The sequence below is a fragment of the Synchiropus splendidus genome, chromosome 18, assembly GCF_027744825.2.
Source record: "Synchiropus splendidus isolate RoL2022-P1 chromosome 18, RoL_Sspl_1.0, whole genome shotgun sequence".
In the NCBI taxonomy this organism is placed as follows: Eukaryota; Metazoa; Chordata; class Actinopteri; order Syngnathiformes; family Callionymidae; genus Synchiropus; species Synchiropus splendidus.
In genome coordinates this window covers 8,262,667-8,283,478 of record NC_071351.1, presented here as the reverse complement: position 1 = coordinate 8,283,478, position 20,812 = coordinate 8,262,667, and the positions used below count along the sequence as shown (strand labels likewise).

At 42.8% G+C, this 20,812-nt stretch overlaps 1 protein-coding gene across 1 annotated transcript in view; it reads right to left on the bottom strand.

Moving 5' to 3' along the window:
- Nucleotides 1–20,812, bottom strand: part of xpc (xeroderma pigmentosum, complementation group C) — a 47,368-nt gene that overhangs the window by 12,928 nt on the left and 13,628 nt on the right. Inside the window, exon 4 of the mRNA XM_053849558.1 lies at nt 7,421–7,477. The gene's annotated coding sequence lies outside the window, so the exon portion shown is untranslated. The remainder of the gene's footprint in view (nt 1–7,420; nt 7,478–20,812) is intronic.

Here is a 20,812-nt window from a genome sequence, read left to right as displayed (position 1 = left end):
GTACTTTATCGCCACCAAGAAGTAGAATAAAAAATAAAAACTTTGGCATCAAATACTCCTCTATTACACAACTTATCTTTAGCACAGTTCCACCCTCGAACACATTTTCTTCCTGCTCTGGCCTTGAACAATGAATAACAAAAGTGCAATTATCATTAAACTATTATATATATATATATATATATATATATACAATAAAAAACCAAATCTGAGTCACAAATGCAGTGCAATATTGCATTAAAAAATGGCTTCTCAGTTTTCAGTTGAAATATTGCTGGAGCAAAAATGATAAAAATGAAAAAAAAGAAAAAGAATAAATGAAATATTAAAAGCACATTTCAATGTGTGAAGGTCATAAGAAACATTGTTTTTGATCAAAAAAATATCCAGCAGAATATATTGACAGAATGTTAAAAAAAAAGCATTAGATCGCTACAGAAATAAGGTTCACCAAAAATTCATACTTAAAAACAAACAATATAACTCATAAAAATAACATTTAATTCAGGATATATTCTGGAAAAAAATAATCTATTAGTGCGAATGAATACTCTCGGACACCAACCTGAAAAAAAGGATAAATATATACACGTAGAATTTCCACAATTGAATTCTTTATTACATACAGTTAACTTCAAGTACTATCCCAAGGGCCAACAAATAGAATAAATTCAATTACCGGCTTGGAATAAAGAGCCATTGTACCCACCCACTGACTACAGCGAAAATATTATTTTGGAGAGCGCTGTTGTTAGTCGACCTGAGGAGGGAACAGACTGAAATAGGCAAGAAAGAGAACAGAAATGAAAAGTACGAGGCAGAATTGAACACTACAGAAAAGAATAGGCCGCAATAGAAAAACATGAAATATGAATAGGCCCTCGATGATATTCCCATTCTATCAGCCTGTCAGTGGGACCTCATTGATATTCAGCGTGCGCACCGCTTCTACCAGCACATATCAAAAGGCAGTGTGATGATCAATAAATATGCCATGGGAATTAACGCTTCTTTCTTTCCTGGCTTTGGTCATTTGCCCAGAAACTATTTGGAATAGCGGGGCTGCTTTGAAGGCAGTCTATCGTGAGTCAGTGGACACGTTTACAAGAGGGCAGATTTCGCCTTTGTGGGGAAGATGAGACGCAGGTTCGGTTGTCGAAGATGGGAAATTTCTCATTCCCCCTTTTAGAGCCTTGAAAAGAGGAGCTTTAAATCCAGCGAGTTGGAATTGATCGTAAAAAACAGACTATTAACAGTCTCGCTTTTTGACGACAAACAGTTTGGTAACTCAGGATACAGCTTTCAACTCCGGATTGATTGAATGTTGCAACATGCTGGGAATAAAATATTGACGGAGGAGCAGCAAACAGTTGTGAACATTCTTCTAGCTCTCACCGTCATGAAATTCTTATTGTGAAACAGCCATTATGTAGTTGGTATTGAACACAGTTTATCTAAAATAAAAGAGCCTGATTTGAATCATACCTTTAAAACCAAAGCATCATGCAACTTAACACTCCATCAGAGGATGAATATTTCTCCACTATTCTTGATGCTGTCCAGATCAACAGGAGCATTGCGATCTATATTGCCCACCTGCACGAGCCCAAGTTAAAGAACGGGAATCTCAGTTTGCTCACTTGAGAAGACCAAGCCCCTCGTGAGACCACAAGCAACAGTCAGCAGCCCAAATGACAAGGGACACTTCACATTTGTGTTTGCGCAACAAAATAAACCCCTCATAGGTAAGAAGATTAGGCACCATGGGAGCTATTCTCTCAGTCCATTGTCCTTTACTTATCCTGGTCACGGCAGCAGACTGATCCAAGTCGAGCGGACACCCCCGGAGCCAATCCCTCCAGAAATATTCTACTCGATTCCCATGCTAGTTAGAAGCTTAAATCCTTCCAGATGCAAGCGCTGGATCCCAGGGTTCCCTCCCAGCGCGACAGTGTGTCTCCACCTGGGTGACAAGGACAGAACCTCAACAACAACCCTGTGTTCATTTAGTTCAGCCATCAACAATAGGCTCTCCTCACCAGCTAGACATCAAACAAACAGTCTATCCAAAGAAACACACCCCTGTCCTAAAGGGACCTCAAAGCTTCCCAAGTGAAACTCTTTCTGATACCAGGTCTCATACTTTAATCTCCCGCCGGCCGGATGTGTCTGTCATGTCATCATTTCTGAACTGCTGTGTGCACCACGTGCAAAAAAAAAAAAATGAACAGCTCCACTGCAAAAATCTGATTTATGACATCATCCTTTGCCCGCTCATTTATTCACCTCTGGAAAATCTTTCTGGCTACTCCAATCCGGTTTCGATCATGAATTATTCCTCCTGACTTCATGGCTTGGTGGGAGTTGGAGGGAGGTCTGCCTCCCTGCAATAATCACCTCCTGGATATTTGATGTGGAAGACCTTCAGATGTCCATCTCTGAAGGGGCAAATGGTGGCAGCCTCTGCCTGGCTGCTCATCACACTTGCGCGAGCCAAATGCTGCTGCAATTACGACGACAGTGGTGGCAATATTACAAGAGGCACAATCTGGGTGATTAAAGTCATTCTTCCACACACACACACAAGCAGTGGGTAGGAGCGACTTGGCTGAGCTGAGGCTTCACTTAGCCACCTGCTTCCACCGCCGCACCATTACTGTCCCTGAGACATTAAGCATTAGTCATTAATTGAGCTCAACGGTTTCACTGTTTAATTGTGTGAGACCAGAAGAATGAGAGTGTCCAACGCAAGTGCGTCCAACACCTGGCTGCAATAAACTTCAGCCCACACTCTCTCAAACTAAGGATGAGCACAGGAAATGGGTCAAAAGACTTGAATTGTTGCAGTGATGCCTGTGTGAATGTGTGTGTTTTGCTAGCAGAACTGAAGGATAACTTCCACATCTGGTTAGCTGGTTATGCACAACCACGACACATGCTGTGACAGACGCCCAGTCACATGGCAAAATACTGCACTCAAATAGAGACAAAATCCCTCGAAGGAAACAAACAATATTTCTGTGCAGGGGAGCAAGAGGGATGCACTGAAATTTAAGGGGCGCCCTTAGGCTCAGATCATGAAACCAAACCTTAGATGAATATATTCATTTTTACTCGAGGTGGGATTCGATAAAAAAAAAAGTTAATTCGAGAATTTGTGATTAATTCATCTCAATAAATCGCAGTTTAATGGTATAAGAATATTTGCCACAAGAAGCCACATTTTTCAATTTGAGTGAATTTGGTATATTACTGAAACAAATGATGGACCCACACATGCATTTAAACAACAAAATATTGTTTGTTTTGCATCAGTTTGACAGTAAATCAGGATGGTGGCTATATTCAAGGTTTTATGTCACCTTATTTAAACTCAAGCTCTTTTAATGTCTTGAAAATATTTGTATCAGAATTTCAATTTTTTAAGAATTTCAAATGCATTCGGAGTAGTGGAAACCCTGGCCACTGTGTAGTGAAAAAACATCCCTGAACAAAAGCAAACAGATGCTTTTGTTTGCTTTTGTTCAGGGATTCCTCCATGTTTGTTGTTGTTGTTCTCATCCGAGCTGCCACCTGTCTTGTGCATCAGTGTGGTCAGTGGACCAGGAACTCCTGCACTTACAAAGGTTCCCTGTTGTCTGGAGAGCAAACTGTTATTGTTATTTTTTAGGTAAATATTCCGCAATAATATAAATATTTAATCAAATAGCCAACGGTAAGCAAAGCTTGACTGGACTGTCTGAAGAAAAACAGCAGCTGAAGTCTTACAGATACAGTCAACAGACACACACAGTCAGCTGGGACAGAGGACCCTGTGGTCGGGAGCCGGTGGGGTTTTCAGGGTTATTGAGTGGACGACTGCCCACCCTTTATGCTCCAAATCCAGGGAAATCTGTTGGCCATTGTGGCTTGGAGCCTGTTCACCAGCCAGAGCGCTGAGAGAGGGGATTTCAGCTCCACAGAGCCGATGACTAGCAGGCTTTTTCTTTCTTTAATCGTCCTCTCTAGGATTCACTCTTGCTCTTTTATCCTATCTGTCTTTCGGGTTGTGTGTCGCTGCTTTGTTCCTGATGCCTTGCAGTGTCAGCCCCGGCCAGCTATAGTGCTCTAACCAGGTTAGTGATCCATTCTGGATTTAGGGTTTAGGGAAATTACCTGCACATGCAGCGGTTTATCCTGGCAGTATGGGGAAACCGTGTCTTCATGAAGGATATGAAAAGTCAAATTAGCCGGCGAAATAATACGACATGCAGACATCAGACAAGTTCAAGCTGAAGTCACCACTAATGAGATTCCTTCAGGTGGGTTGGCAGCGCCTGCAGGCAGACTGATGCACACAAAATAAATGAATATGACACAGCAAGCTTTAAAACGGCTCCCTTTCAGATGATTCATGGCTTATCGTGATATTGGTTTCGTGAGGGAGACAAATGAAAAAAAAAAACGATATCTATATGGGAGTCAAACTTTCATCCTCCAGACAAAAATATAGTCTCAAGGCCGCCGCCTTGTTCCGTAAATTTCAACTCTGCCGCTGTAACAAGCCAGTGTCACTGCACCGAACGACGCTAAGTTAGCGGTCTGTCATTGTCATTATAAGGTTTGTCTGCTGCTGTCGTGAGTGAGTGCGGATCCATCCAGCGATCGGCTTATCTCAGCGAGTCAGGTTGCTGGAGCAGCAGCCCATCTTCCCAGACATACTATTTTTACAACTTTGGTTCATTCTTGTCACTTGTTGGGTTTCATATCTGATCTAATATGAACTGAACGTGTGTCACAATTCAATATAAAGTGAGGACTGACTTGTGTGTCATGATGTGGAACTGCTGCTGGTGTGGACAGTCAGAATGAGCACACTTCATCAACTCCAGCGGCGGCAGCAGCAAGTCGAGAAAACAAATGAAACTTCCCGTTGGTTTGGGTCTCATTACGCATGTGAGTGTGCGTGTGCATGTGTCTACGTCAGGTTACAGACCCCTGCTGGGCTGTCGCGTCTCTGCTCCATGTCTTGTCTGGCTGAACCGCAGGTTGTCGCGCAACTCAGCGGATGTTTTTTTTTAAAAATGAAAGTCATGTAAGACCGAGATCACCGAGAGTATTAGTTGAGTGCAACAAACGTCGGCAACTGAGGAGGAATGAAAACTTTGTGACGCTTGAGTGTCGGTTGGTCAAGTGTTAAAGTTGGAGACAAAGCTGAATAATGAGGCAGGAGAAAGTGAACTTACATCTCAGGACTTGGGCTGTTAAAACACTCTTTATGCAGTAGTTAGGAGCAGCGGCAGTTAAAATGCAAAACTCAGTGTTGCTCACTGGAGCAGGCGACGCTTGAATTAATTTGGCATTATATCAAACAACGCTCACAATCAGACGTAACCATGGCAACCCACATCTGGTGTCTCTACATGAGGCTTCATCTGGCAGCTCATGAAACAGCTGCTTTGCACATTTCTGACATCTCTGGGCGAGCGGAGTGGTCACCTGCACTCTGGTGTCACAGGTTTCCGGCTCAGACTCACTGGGCCGTGACTGATCAACCCGCCTGCTAAATTTTGCACTGGCTATTGGTGAGAAGAAGAATAAAAATTGCTTCTGAAAATAGAGTTTAGCTTCTGGCTCAGTCCTTTTTTTTTGTCACAGCACTGATAATGTGCAGTCATTACTGCTCATCAACATCATACCTCATCTCCCCCTAATAACTGACACTTCCATGCTGTTTGGAGCTGAATCTCCAGGCTTCGCACAGAATGGCTTTTTGCACAAAACAAGTCTTTGAATGACTTAAGCACCAGCTTCATCAATAGAGAATTAAATGGCCACCACAAACATCCTATGTTGTGTACCAGACAGCAACAACACATGCACTTATTTACATCACTGTACATACAGTCACATCACGTTTACTTGAATATATTGGGTTTTTTTTGTCAATTTATTTCGAATTTGAAATACAAAAATACAAATATTTTTGTATTTCAATTAGAAATGAGACATTTATATGTCCTGGTTCAAGCGTGACGTACATCAGCTTGCAATAAATCGACTGAACTGATGGACAGTAAAAACTGTTTCTCTCCTGTATCTCTATCTCTCACAACAACAACAAGATAATTTAAGACTAGCAGGAGCCTTAAACAGTGTTACAAACAAACAATGCGGTAAGGAAATAATAAAAGAGCAAAACAGCATGACAAGCAAAAAAAAAAAAAGTCAGTCAGGGAGGCCTGCAGAGAGGAAACAAAACAAGCAGCTACCTAAGTAAAAAAACAAGTACAAGAGGAAAAGTTGCTGAGTTCCCTGTGCCTAATATAATTAAGTAGAAAATAAGACAGTGTTGAGATGAAAGAGTGGAAATATAGGAGCATGCGTGTGTGCGCCAGGGTTTGAGATCCTGTGTGAGCCGTGTGGAGAGTGGGCTGCATGGCTGAGCAATTCCTGTCCAGTTGGCTGGTTGCGAGAGTGTGTACGGTAGGGGGTCCCAGGGTGAGCTTTGATCATTACAGAGTGTGACAGAAGAGTTCTGACAGATGTACCCCCCCACACCCAAACCTATCACACACACCACCACCCTTAACTTCTCCACAATCACCTTGCTACGCCACAACCGTAAGTTACTACACCTGCCGTCACCGACATCTACATCCTGAAATCCACAGCAGCCTGGTAGAATGACGTATGCAGGGGGTTTCACTCAGGTATGTGTCGTATACATGTGTTCAGTTCACCTATCCTCACGAGGTGAGACGCCTGGGTCTCACCTGCTCATACATTAAAATCTACCCAGATTTGTCGAGGAAAAATTAAATAAATTTCATTTTAAAGTGGAGCAATATCAGTCTCAAGTTATTGAAGCAATTCTTGTTGACTGACAGCCCTGTTTTCAACCCAGGGCGTGCGGGTATGTGCGGCGTTCACTTTGAACAAGACAAGGTGACCTCTGTCATTATACTCCAAGTGACCCGGCAGCAGGGATTCAACCTCAAGAAGTTTCCTTATGAAACATGATTGATTCCAAGATTGGTTTGTACCTGATGGCTGCGCGCACCATGACCCGGGACTCTGACACAAGCCGCCGTGACAACAACAACGTCAAGTTGGGGACTGGAAAATAATATCAATTCGTTCAGTCTCTGGAAAGTTTTTTTTTTTTTTCCCATTTATCTGTAGAGAACAGGAATCGTATTACTAAAGTAGCAATACAGCAACACACACTGCGTTGCTTGGCCAAAATTTTATACACTTTAAACGATAAAATGTACTTTAAATTGGTTCATATCATGTTAATACAAGATAGTAAATAAAGGACCACAAGATAGTGTCAAGCACTATCAGATCAGTTGAGTCCTTGTTGTGTCGCGACGTGGTTTCAAGAGGGATCTACCAAACATGAATAGTTTTCCTCACACGGTGTGTGACCACTCACCTCTGGGCAAGACCAGCCTCTTCCATCACTTCAGGTGACCGCGGAGCAGCAGTTCATCTGTAAAAAGAGGCGATATGAAATGATGATTGATGTCTGGAGTGCTTTGTCCTGATAGCAGGCTGCACTTTGACTCCTATTTCAGATTGGAGACAGCGTGTTGTGTGAAAGCGACATAAACAAACCCTGATATTAAAACCCACCGCCCCCTCACGAGCAAGCCGGCAACAAAGACACGGCGGACAATGGAAATATGCAGAAGGCTTTTCCACAACAATACGATTCATAACAAATCAAATTAATACCAGGGTGAGCCGGCGACGGAAGGAACCTATTTGCTTGTCGCATTTTTATATGGTAAACAATAATTCAAAATTAAACAGTTCTTAGCCCTTTCCATCTGGGTGTTTGTTTTCCAATATTCCGCGCAACTTTCATTGCCCCTGAAAAAGAGCAAAAGTGACCCCGCAGGCGATCAAATCATCAGTCTCTGCGAAAATACCACCCCACACACACTCTCAGCACGATAATGGAACATTAATTTCGCAATTTATTTTGTCTCTCGTTGCCAGTCCTTCAGGTGTTTTCATTGAGGTTGAGCTTTCTCAGTCACTCTGTGAACTGGTAATTAGTTTCTCCAGGCTGTCTGTCTCACAGACGTGTTTGTGGCAGTGTGTGTGTGTGTGTGTGTGTGCGTGTGTGTGTCACATCGAGACAGAAATCAATTTCAGGCGGAGATCTATCAGCTTTTGTAGCCAGCGATCCAATCATCAAATAATGCATCTGATATCACGCTGTCGAGGTGGTCTGTCCAGGGAATGATTCACTCCCCCGCTCTTTCGCTCTCTTGTTCGCGTTCGCATTCTCTCACTGTCCACCCAATTCCTGTCCAATTCTCCGCCACCTATACGCCCGAGACTCTCGCACACCTGAGACACACACCAATAAAACCCAGGATTAAAAGATTGCACACATCCTTATCAGTCGCTTACGCCCTTGATCTTATTCTTTTGGCCATGACCTAGAGTTCTGACCGCCGGTGAGCGGGAACAAAACCAAATCAGATAGAGAAGGGCTTTGCCTTCTGGCTCAGCTCGACTTTCATCACCACTGTGGCAATTCACTGGCCCTGCTGATCTCTGAGTTCTTTTAAGACCTGTCAAAGAAAACACCTCAAATGCTACAAACAAACAATCTTGTGTGTCTATTAGGGCTGGTTGAACAATTTGGATTCATATCATAATCTCAATTATTTAACAATTTTATGTTTTGCAGTCATTGAAGTTTCAAACGGTATTGAACAATGATCTACAATAAAACAATGTGTAAAATGTAAACAATAATTTAACAGTTATATTTAACCTTCATCATGTAGGTTAGATGTTTCTCTCTAGAAAGGTCTGGGTTTAGTGGAGGCGAGAAAATATTTGTTGAGCCGGCACTTGACTGGGATGCATAGATTTTTCTGTGGTTCTGATCTTGTAAGAAAGATCATGAGAGAACATGCTGTGTAATGTAAACAGAGGCTCAAGCTCTCGGCTTACTGTGCCGTCCGGACGAGGCGTGGTGCAACGTTTTGGGGACAGAATGAGAGAAGTTGGGGAGGCGGGTGTGGATTTATTGACCAGCCCGAGTGTCCATAGTTGAATGTTGCATCAGCATCAAACAGAACTTCAACTGTTGCAGTGCGTTACAGATTCAAGTTCCAACATAAGGCCATTATCAACTAAAAAACATTCTGAAGCCATATAGATTTATGTCTAAAATCCCACATTAACCGATGACAATATTGCTATAAAAATACAGCTCAATTACACCCACGTTCTTTCTATTTCAGTCCACTCTCCTCAGAAACATCCTCAGTCCATCATTAAAAAAAAGGTTCTCATTGAAACATTCTCAATTGTTGGCAACTGGAAATGTTCCAGGAATCACGACCGAGGTCTCGGTTATGATTTCCTAATCTTCGGTTGATCATTGCACACTATCACTTTGAGGAAAGGTCAGTGTCAGCTGGGTTGCACATTGTAATTCAAAAGGCAAGATTATATTTGTCGAGCCCGTTTGATATTTTGCATTTGGAAATGAGCAGCCACATTATTTCCAGATGGAGGATCCGGGTGGGATCAGATGGAGCTCACATCAGGCCGCCCGCCGCAGATGAAAAAATGGAAAACATGCTCATCATTAACATGCATGAAAGTGACGGATGTATTTACATATTAATTGGAGGTCCAGGAATGTCATGCTGGATCATTCTGACCCATTTTAATTCAAGTGGATTAGTAATAAAGAAGCTCATTTTAATCTCACAGTTGAGATCATTTCCCGACTAAGTGCTAGGATTATTGTCCAAATTATATCGAAAGGAACAACTGACAATTGGGAAGAGATTTTGGTCGACCTTGAAAACATTTTTTTGATACTTTGCTGCATAAGCAGGTCAAACATTGCATTGAAAAATGACATTCATTATCCTCCCTAAAGTAGCCAAATTAGCAGACGCTTTATTCCCAGAAATGTGATCGGAACAAGCTGCTGAATTCAAACTCTGTTCCACCTGCTTCTGTATACTGCCCTCAAGCCCTTAAAAGTTTTAAAGAGGGGGAAAGGAGGAGGAAAGTTGAAGGACTCAATAAAGGCATTAAGAGACGTCAATATCAGCGGAAATAGTCATTAAGAGATCAGTGAAGGCTGAGATGGACTCCTACTCTCTCATCTTGTTCAGAGGCAGTCAGTGTGGACATACTAACTTCTTCTACATGACATAGCTTGAATCCAGCTGATCCATGCCTGGGAATGGTGCTATGACTGGCGAATAAAGAGGTGTGGCTTTGTGACGAAAGGCTGTTCACGTGTTTACAAGGTGGAGGTGGGACTGCACCGAGGCTCAGCTCTGCAGCTCTGAGCTCCTTCTTGTTTGCCATGGTGATGGACAGGTTGACAGATGAGGTTAGACAAGAAGGCCCTTGGACCATGATGTTTGCAGATGACATGGTGATCAGTGGTGAGAGCAGGGAGCAAGAGGAAGATCAGCTAGAGAGGTGGAGGTTTGCCTTAGAGAGGAGAGGAATGAAGGTTAGCCGCGGTAAGATGGAATACATGTGTGTGAATGAGAGGGAGCCAAGTGGACAGGTGAAGTTACAGGATGTAGAGATAAAGAAGGTGGGAGGTTTGAAGTACTTAACTGTCCAGGGCCATGGAGAGTGTGGGAAAGAGGTGAAGAAGCGGGTGCAGGCAGGATGGAATCATTAGGGAAAAGTGACAGGTGTGACAAAAGGGTGTCGACAAGGATGAAAGGGAAAGTGTCCAAATGTTGTATGGTTTGGAAACAGTGGCACTGAGGAAAAGACAGGAGGCAGAGATGAAGATGCTGAGCTTCTCTCTGGGAGTGAGCAGGATGGATAGGACCAGGAAGCAGTAGATCAGAGGGGCAGCACATGTGCTCAGGTGTTCAGGAGACCAAGTCAGAGACCCAGATGGTTTGGACATGTACAGAGGAGAGAGAGACAGTACATTGGTAGGAAGATGTTGAGGTTGGAACTGCCAGGCAGAAGGTGGAGAGGAAGGACAAAGAGGAGATTGATGGAGGTGGTGGAGGACATGTTTGAGAGAAGATGGAAAAGGAAGCAGAAGGTGAGATGGAGGAAGATGATCCGCTGTGGCGTCCCCTGAAGGGGGAAGCCGAAAGAAAAAGAAGACTGTCTGCAAACCATGTTCCATGCAACTGTGCAAGTGTCTGTCTGTTAGCAAGCTATAATCCAGATACTGTAAAGCGATATATACAGGTGTTTCATTGAAAATGGACGCAAGCAAAGATGCTTCTGATTTCTATACAATTATAAAAGAGGCCCTCAGACCAGGGTTGTGAATGGTCAGCGGGTGGAGAGGAAAAGCAACATCAATTTGAGCAGCCAATGCAGGTGAATGAGTAATGAGGTGACGTCTGGCCTTTTTGGCTGATGGAACACCAGACGTGGCCCTGCATCCTGGAGAACAGCCAGCAAGGTACAGCACTGATCAATGTCGGTGATAACAAAGGAATCTAAAAGTCAAACACAGATGTCGTAAATGAACAAAGCAGACACAGCATGGTGAGAGCGGGAGAGTGACGCGCAATCGATCATGTCATGTCATTCGGTTTTCAGCCGCCGTGCCGGGGAGCACGAAGCCTCCCTCACAGTCAAGGACTCCGAGGCACGGCTGAAAGAACGAGATCAAGGATACAAGTTGCTGAAATGGGTTTACATAAGTGAGTGTCTCGCTCAGACGTTGGGCGAGGAGCTCACCTATCCATAAGAAATTAAATATAGATGAGCTGCCATGCAGATGACCAGAGGAGGATTTGTCACAAGCAATAGATACGTACGTGTGTGTGTGTGTGTGTCGGTAAGGGAAGAGTTTGTTAGTGAAAACATTAAATAAATAAAAGTCTGCGTGGAGCTACACCTTAAAAAGCGAACATTTACACAGCAAAAAGCTGATCTGAAATAGTGTTATGAACCCAATATAAAGCAGCTGATGAGTGTCGATGTAAAATGGACACTTTTCTTTTTTCTTTTAAAGCAAAGATGAACAGCAGCAGTTACTAGATAAGAACTAGACTGCTTCTAATGATCTAACCTGCACAGAACCACTAACATCCAATGCTGACAACCCGTTCTAATCCAGGAACAAATCATGACAAGCTTTACATGCATCAGTGCATGGACCTGCAAGTGTTGTCCCGCCTTGTCACTGCTTTTAAATCTCCAATAAAACCGTTAAAATGGGTCACAAATTTTTGTTGCACCATTGCGAGTGTAAAGGGACTTTCATTTTTTATTCATCCGCAAGTCATTGGAATTGGCAAGAGTCATTGTATAGTTGTTATATTATCACCTAAAAGTTGTAAAAAAAAAATAAAAAAAAATCTCAAAATGTAAGTTATAAATTAGCTTAAAAAATGAACCGTTACTGTAACAAACGCTGCCCACATCGATGATTTAACAGTGCTTTAATTTGCACACCTGAAGTTTCTGCGCTTTTGTCTGACTATAAACATGTTTTCTCTCTGCTCTGCTTGAGTTCACGTGTGATCTTCCACTTGGAGCTGAAGGGCAAAACACGCCTGATGCTGTATTGCTGCATTTATTTGTTGATTCGCAGCTATTAAGCTGCATGTCGGCTTAATCTACTCACTGGTTAATATACACACATTAAACACACGCACACATGCATGTATACCTACACGCTGATTTCATAATGCATTCAGACAGTCACTGCCGCCTACTGTGGCGTTGTCATGGTTACCACATAGAGACTCTGTGCTGCAAATATCAATTTGTCATCAACTTACACACAAAGCCACAATGGCTTTCACTTTTGCACTCAAGCACTAGAGAGCACAAACACCGCCACAGATACACACACGCACACGTCAGCTGGCCCGGCGCCCCAGTATTTTTAGAATAGGTGAGTGACTCCTTGACTTCACACAGACTCCAAATGTTATTTCCGTATGTTATTATTGACCCACTTACACACATCACTCCAGCTCTGGCTGCCTGTGTCGCGCCTCTTCCTCCTGGAGAAAGGTCAGCCTCACCAGGAGATGACCCGGAGTGAGAAATAGATTGGCCAAGGGATGGATGACGGTACAATCGTTCAGCTACATACCAGACAACAAACACCTGTTCGCCTGACTAATTTCAGAGGCCATGATTGATTCTTACAGCCCTCTTTCCACTCTTACAACAGGGACGTGTTGCTGGAAGAATTCGGTCTCGGACTTGAGCACAATTGAAACACAATGCTTGAGCTGGGTTGTTCTGCTTTTTACACAATGGTCCCAGCTGAAGAGCCATTCAACACACTTTGGATGTCATTTGGCATCAGAGCACCTTGTATAAGAGGCACCAAACTGCAGTGATATGTGCATCTTAGAGATGTTTAGAAAACAACTGATGTGTGAAGTGTTCACAAGAACATTTGCTTGTGCTCTATCAGCAGCCCTAGTGGATCAAGCAAGTGTCAGTCAAGCTCCCACATGTCATACATTGCTGTAAACTCAGAACACTGAAGATAAGTGGATACAGTTGAAGGCCTGCTTGCTGCCCGGCATCAGTTAGGGACCATCAACAAATTCTAAAGCGTTCAAAATATTCGTGAAATCTTCAATAAGGCAAACCAAAACAACCATTTTAGGAGAGAGAATTGTGAAAAGGTTTTTCATCACACAAGAGAAAGGACTGACAGTTTGTATCATGATTTTGAGAATAGAATATGACTACATTTATTACAGCAGACAGACGGCTCAATTTAACCCCTAAATAAATCGACCGGGTTCTACGAGAGACATGAAACATTGACATTCTCATCTCTACACTTGGTTAACTATTATATTTAGACAACAAATAATGATGCTGGAGACAAACTCCACTCATAAGTTTCATCATGTAACAGTTTCAAGAGAGACTGTAGTGTGTACAACACATGGAATAGAATGAAAATGGATTTATCATGATAATTATTATTTATCGTGATAACTTTTTTGGTCCATATCGCCCAACCCTATCACCAACTAAACCTTCCTTCCTACTATATGACCATTGTCACTACCCACCAATATCAATAGTAGAACCCACTACAATGCATAAAAGTGGAAGGAAATAATAATAATATATATATATATATATATATATATATATATAAATAATCCCATAATAATAAAAGCATGACAGACCTTCAGTCGGGCTTGTGGCAACTATTTTAGCATTCAGTTTGATTCGTTTGAAACTGTTTTGAAAAGGTTTCTTTCACTCTCAAAGTTTCTGCTCGGATGCAAATGTCCACCCACAACTTGGGTTTTAAACACGGACTCAGGCAATCCATCAATGGACGCTCAATCCTCTGAGGTCATATTCTTAATTACGGCGGGTAAATAGCTTCAGAGCTGTTGCAGTGAGTTACATCACACGTTCACTCAGAACGGCATCACACAGCTGATAGATACATAATTGCAAATAATACCTTCAAAATCTGCCGGCTAATTAACATTGAAGGGTAATTCCAGCCTCGGTTTCGGTCCAAATCTTCTCAATCTGTTCTGAATATATATTTTTTTAAGTCAACTACAGTGTCATTAAAACTTCCAGTAAAATGAAGTGATTATATAATTCATAAGCCGCACAAGAGGTGACCCAGAGTTCACTCAGATTCTGACCTCGAACGTCTCTTTTCGCTGTGTATTTCACACCCAACAGTTGATTTCACACTTTTCCTGGAGGGTTTTCTGCTGAAATATCAGTGGGTGAAGGACGTCAGTGCAGTCACAAGGCAAAAGCAGTTGAGCTTTACAGAGAGATAGTCTCTGCTGGGCTCAATGTTTGTGGGTGTTGAACCAACTATGACCAAGGAATATTGGCTGTGGAGGTTTCCATGAAAAAGTGGGACACTTATAATGGTGTAATTCAGTCTAATAGAGGTCCACGAAAGAAGCTTGAATGAAATGAAAAAGGTCTTCGACAGAATACAAACCAAGCAGACGGGTGGGTGGAAACAACAGCAAGCAACAGAAAACAATCCCCTGTCACTGTTTCACACGGCCAACAAAGGACAATGAGGCAGCTTTCTAGCCACGGCCGGTGGAGTCAGCAGGCGAAGAGGACGACAGCTCATGCAGAGAAACAATACTTTGAAATGTACCGAAATAGACCCAATTAATTCTTCAGGAAATCCTCTTAAAATCTCCGTAAATCCCCGTTAATTAAAAATAATGATATGCTATAACAGGGTTTCCAGCGTGACGTCATGAGCTAAAAACCGTTCACGAAGCCCTGATGTTCCGAGAGCCTCTCCACTGACCTGCCTTTGTCAGACAAACACGAGCAGCCTCGGACTCATCTTTGAATCCACTGATCAAAAGGACATGCAACAAACTATTCTTATTCTTTGAAATGACTCTCATTTCATGTCATATCTTTGTCTGTGTGAAGTCAAAAATAAGGCTGTCAGGCTCGACGATGGCTGAGGATGCGTTTTACTGCGTCATAGCTAAATAGTTTCCCAGCTTGACCTTAGACAACAGAAGTGCAGCGCCTTGAGGTCAACACTTGTTTGGTTCACACTCAGCACTGGAGTCCTGGGAAGCAACCGACATCAGGGTGTGAGGCAGTATGTATGGCAAAATGAAAAGAAAACATTTCTGCTTGGATCTGTCTGTCATCACCCATGACATCTCTGTAAAATGTCTTTGGATAAATACTCTACTTTGGTGTCAGAACGTGGAAACATCATGCGGGAGTCTTCTTTCATACACTGAATGTGACAGCATCTCCCTCCTTAGGGCGTGCAACAACAAATTTACCCTAACTATTACACTCACTAACTCCCCAAAACACAACAAAGTCATGAATACAAAAAAGACCTTGAGTCAGAGAGGGGGGGGGGAGGAATAAAAGATGAATTTGAAGGAGGATTTGATTCCCTCAGACAACTCCAAGGAGACTGACACAGGTGGAATATGAATGAGGAAGCGTGGATACAGTGTGTGTGTGTGTGTGTGTGTGTGTGTGTGGGGTACAGGTGTGTGCCTTTGTGGTTGGAACCGCAGTAAAGAGACAGAGTGGTGGTAAAGAGACCAAGGGAGTGACAGACAGTGTCGACATGAGAGAGACAGGATTGTCAATGAGAGATGAAGCAAGTGTGGAGAGAATAATAACTGATAGACAGAAGGGAAGACAATGTGAAAGCTGAGTCAAGGAGACTGTAAGCAACTGACTGAAAGGTGAGGAGGAAGTGCTAATGACAGGAGACGTGAGCAGCGAAGAAGAGGGCTGTGACATTTAAAAGAAGCGATGTAATATAGTCATGATACAAAAACAGTGGGAAATATGATGAGGAAAATGATCACAGAACTGTTAGGTTTTAATGAAGGTATTTTGGAAACGGAGGTCATGGTTCCCCCTAGAAAATCTACCACCTAAATCTACATTTACAGTACAATCACATTACCTGAACAGAAACAAGCAATAGGAATTATTGGAGCAGTGAGAATCCACTCGACCCCTTTTTAGATGAGATATTTTGGGCATTTCTTTCACCTAGTTACCTTCCTTCTGAGGTTTATCAGGCCCATCCAGATGGGAGAAACTACAGGGCTGACAGTTTATAACTTCTGCAGCTGGATAAATTGGCTTAGGGAGGTTGAAACTGAAACCCTGTAGTGGATAAGCAATAGACTTTGATAAATAACTGGGATTTCTTCTCAGTTCTACATGAAAAAAAAGCAGCGTTGAAGACAGGAAAGTGAAAAATGCAGCAGGGTAAATATGCATTGTAAAAGGGGACAGTAAGATGAAAAGAAATTGACAGGTTGATGGGAGTGAAAAAGAGCAAGTTGGGATCAAACTGGTCTCAGAGATCATTTGACAGGCGATTAAAAAATGGTGGAAAAAAAGGGGAGCGCAGTCAGGGGAGATGAAGGACACATCAAGTCAAGGTGATGAGATAAAAGACAGTGAGGGGGGGAAAAAGGAGAAAGGGGTTAAATTGGAGGAGTCGCACACAGGTGGATTGCTATGAGTCCACGGACCAGTGAATTTCTCTGCTGCTATTTGTTCTATTAATTCAAGGAGGAGACAAAAGGAGAGAAAAATCACCAGTGGAGATCAAATTTCAAGTCAAACAGAGGCCAGAGTCTGACATAATACGTAGGAAATATCAGAAAGAATGCTCTGCAAAAAGCAACCTTTCTCCAGCAAATAAAAAAAGACGCCATGCTTCTGTGGGGAAAACAAAAGCTTGGCTTTTCACGTTCCCTGCGATTTGACTCGTGTTTTATAGTAGGAGCAAGATGTCTGACCCTCAGGGCCACGAAATCCATTCTGTATTCTTAATAAGATTTCAAAGATCCATGGCCATCAATCTTGAAATGAGTTTGCCTTTCTAAATTTCAGAAAAATTGACTTTTTGATAGCCAGGCAGAGAACAGGTGGCGAAAGCTGCGGCTGTCGCTCCGGCACGTACACACATAGAAGAATCACTCATCACTCTTCTTAGCAATTCAATTTAGGGTGCAACTGATGTAAGACCTCTCTCCTTCAGACTTATTTATTTAATAACGTTTCTTTCACCGATGAGTTCTTCATTTACATTTGATTTAAAGTCTCTCCATCAAGGAGTATTTTCGGCCGTACAGAAGGGAGTAGTTGCGTGTCATTTTGTTTTAAACTAATGTGTCCATGTCTACAAACAAACTACTTCATAGTCATTATAAAACACATCCGTATGGCTGCGGCTAAAATGTTGTGTTTAAGCGAGCTGTTAAATTCTCTTCCCCTGCTGAGCTATTTTCACACAGCCCTTTTTATCTCCAACCTTTTCACTTCAGCGGCGAACCGCTCTGCTCCTAACTCAATTTCTGCAATCTGAGGAAGACAATCTGTTTTTGCTAAATGAAACACATTACCTGTCAGTAGCACCATACTTATTTTATACTCTCCTCCAAACAAGCAGCAACAGGAAGCTCTTCATCACAAGAGGAGGACGTACATTGGTTCACACAGTAAAGTGGGAGCTCCAGAATAGTCGCTCTGGAGCACAGCAAAAAGGTGAGGAGATGAATGCAGTCAGGAGAAAACGCTCAGGAGTGCCGTGACCAAAGAATATGCCGAGGTGAACTGTATCAACTGAAAATAAAGTGAGCAATCTTCTCTCCTTTTTTTTTTAAATTGACAGCCACTAAAACAATCTTCAACTGACCTGTGAATCAAAATCCACTTCAGAAGTTCACGACTCATGGCCTGCAAAGAACTAGCTCCACTTATATCAAGAGTAAAAGACGTGTTTTGGAATGAAGCACTGAAATATTATCCCAGTCAAATGTACTTAATAATTCTACCTAGCAAGTGAGACATACCGAACCCCTGAGGACACGCTCTCTGTACAGTAGAGGATTTCTGGCTACAAAAACATGTGCCAAGGCAGAACTGGATCCAGTCGCTCCGGTCTGGAATCCAGACTCTGGATGGTAAAACCGATCTTGAACTCTAGCTAAAATGGACGGGACACCTAACGTTAGGACCAAACTTGTGCTGTGACAGAAATAGTCACAAAACCTGAAGTTTCTATAACAAAAGTTTTTCAATTTCTAATCTATACCTTTCCACACATACCAACTCCAGAGGGAATCTTCACGCTCAATAGGTCGAGTCACTCCAGTTTTCCATCAGTGCGACGACTTACACCCCAAACAAATCAATGGAGATAAAAATTTATATTGAAGCTGTGTTACTGAAAATATTAGACCAGAATTGGCGCAATATGAGACCAAATACCAAGAGAAATGACAAACTTGAGCGGTAATAAAAGTAGCTTTCCCCGACATTTTCTGCTTATTTGCAGCACATCAGAGAGGAACATTTTGGAAACATTGGGCTGTAATGATCAACTTGAGGGTGTCAGAGAGAGGAAGACACGGTGGCAGATACAGAGCAAGGTTCAAGTCATTTGCAAGTGCAAGAGAAGCCACACACAGATGACAGTCATTTGAGTAGAATCACTTACTAACCACAGAACATACAGGCACATGGATTTATTCCCTGTGATCTGAACATTCATTCACCAAATTTGACTAACAGGAAATGAAACCCTGAATCAAAGTGGCAACATCGCTGAGCATTAATATGTACAAGGGCTACATTTAGCTGAAACTTCAAGAATAATTTTCAAAGAAACACAGACAGAGAATATCAACTTCAAAGATCCGTCTTCCCACTCAGGGGTTTGCCACGACGCATCAAACGATCCGCCTTTTCCATTTGATAGTGATTTTTTTTTTTTTTTTTTTTCAAATTAAAGCACTTCCTGATGCAACGCTCGCCATTTACCCAGGCTTGGACGGGCACTCCACTTCAAAGCGCGAGTGTTTAAATGAATCTGGCGAAGGACCACATAGGACATATAACATGAATCCTCATTCACCAACCGCTCATTAACCTGACCAGCTTCGCACAAGGAAACCACACAAGCTTCCTTGAACGCAAACAGTGTGTTCAAATTTGACTCAACTATAAAGTCATACACACCCTGGACTATTGCCTCTGGTCACAGGTCATAAACAAGTTGTTCCGACCTCCGCAGCACCCTTCTCCTCCGTGATCCACCACACTTTTCAACAAAACTCTTTTTGCTTTCACCTTCACAACAGCAGTCAGAACCTGAGTGCTCGACTTGAGTCACGTCAGCCTATGACTCTAATGATGCAGTGCAATTACCAGATAGTGGAACAATCCCTAATGAAAGTAGCAGCAGTGGACATTGACGAACAAGAAAAGTTCAAAGCTGACTAAAAAGCGACGTCAAGTCTGACTCCCCACCTGATTATCTTCTTTTTTTCTGGCCGCCTAATATCATCGGCGACTGGCGAGAGACACGGGGGAGGGGAACAAGGTGGGGTGAGGCGAAGAGAGAAAGGGGGAGACGTGGTGGAGGAGGGCGAGTAAAGGGAGTAACGGCCGTCTCCATGGTGAAGCAGTTGTAGTCATGGTTACCCACAGAGCCCCGGTCAATGGCTCCAGGAATGTGCATGGTGTTTGCGCACACACACACACACACACAGGTCATTATTTTCCTTCACTCTGATGTATGTGTGTGTGTATTTGTGATGACAGATGAGTCCTGTTGCGAAAGTCGCAAAGGGGTATAAACGTCTGGGAAAGGAGAGTGCATCTGATGAGTTTGTCAGATGAGCGTGCGCGCCTTAATCTTATACACCTCCATTTCAGGAGGTGGCATCGGACGGCTGCGACTTTGTTTGTGTAGGTGTGTGTGTTCTGGGTCACATGGGTTCATAGCAAGGAGGGGTGACAAGACAACTGTGACTCAACTGGCGCTGCCACATGCGGGCGCCTGGCAATGCTTGTGTGTGTGTGTGTGTGTGTGTGTGTCCCGACCACAGCATGGAGTCACAGTTAACCAACATGTACCGCTGTGCTGCCATTTCTGTATCAAAAAACATCCAGATATTCTTGCGAGCAATGGATTAACACATGCCGACAAACACACGCACACAGCAACATGTCTTAGTGCACAATCCACACACTCCGCCTACAGACATGCTTACCGGAGCACAAAATCAGAAGTTCAAGCAAGAAATTCACTTACTATTCCCCCAGTGTCTTTCCACTATTTGGATTTCATCAACATACACACTGTTACCATGAGATGCAGGCATGCCACTAACACGACACACTACACTGCTCTAACGTGCCCTAATGTGTTTGGATGCATGTCTGAACTTGTCTCTTATTGATATGCCTCCTGCGAACACATTATACCACTGGTTCCTCTTATTCTGACACCACCTGCTGTAGAAAACTTCTACCACAACACGCTGTTGTTAGAAATAAACAG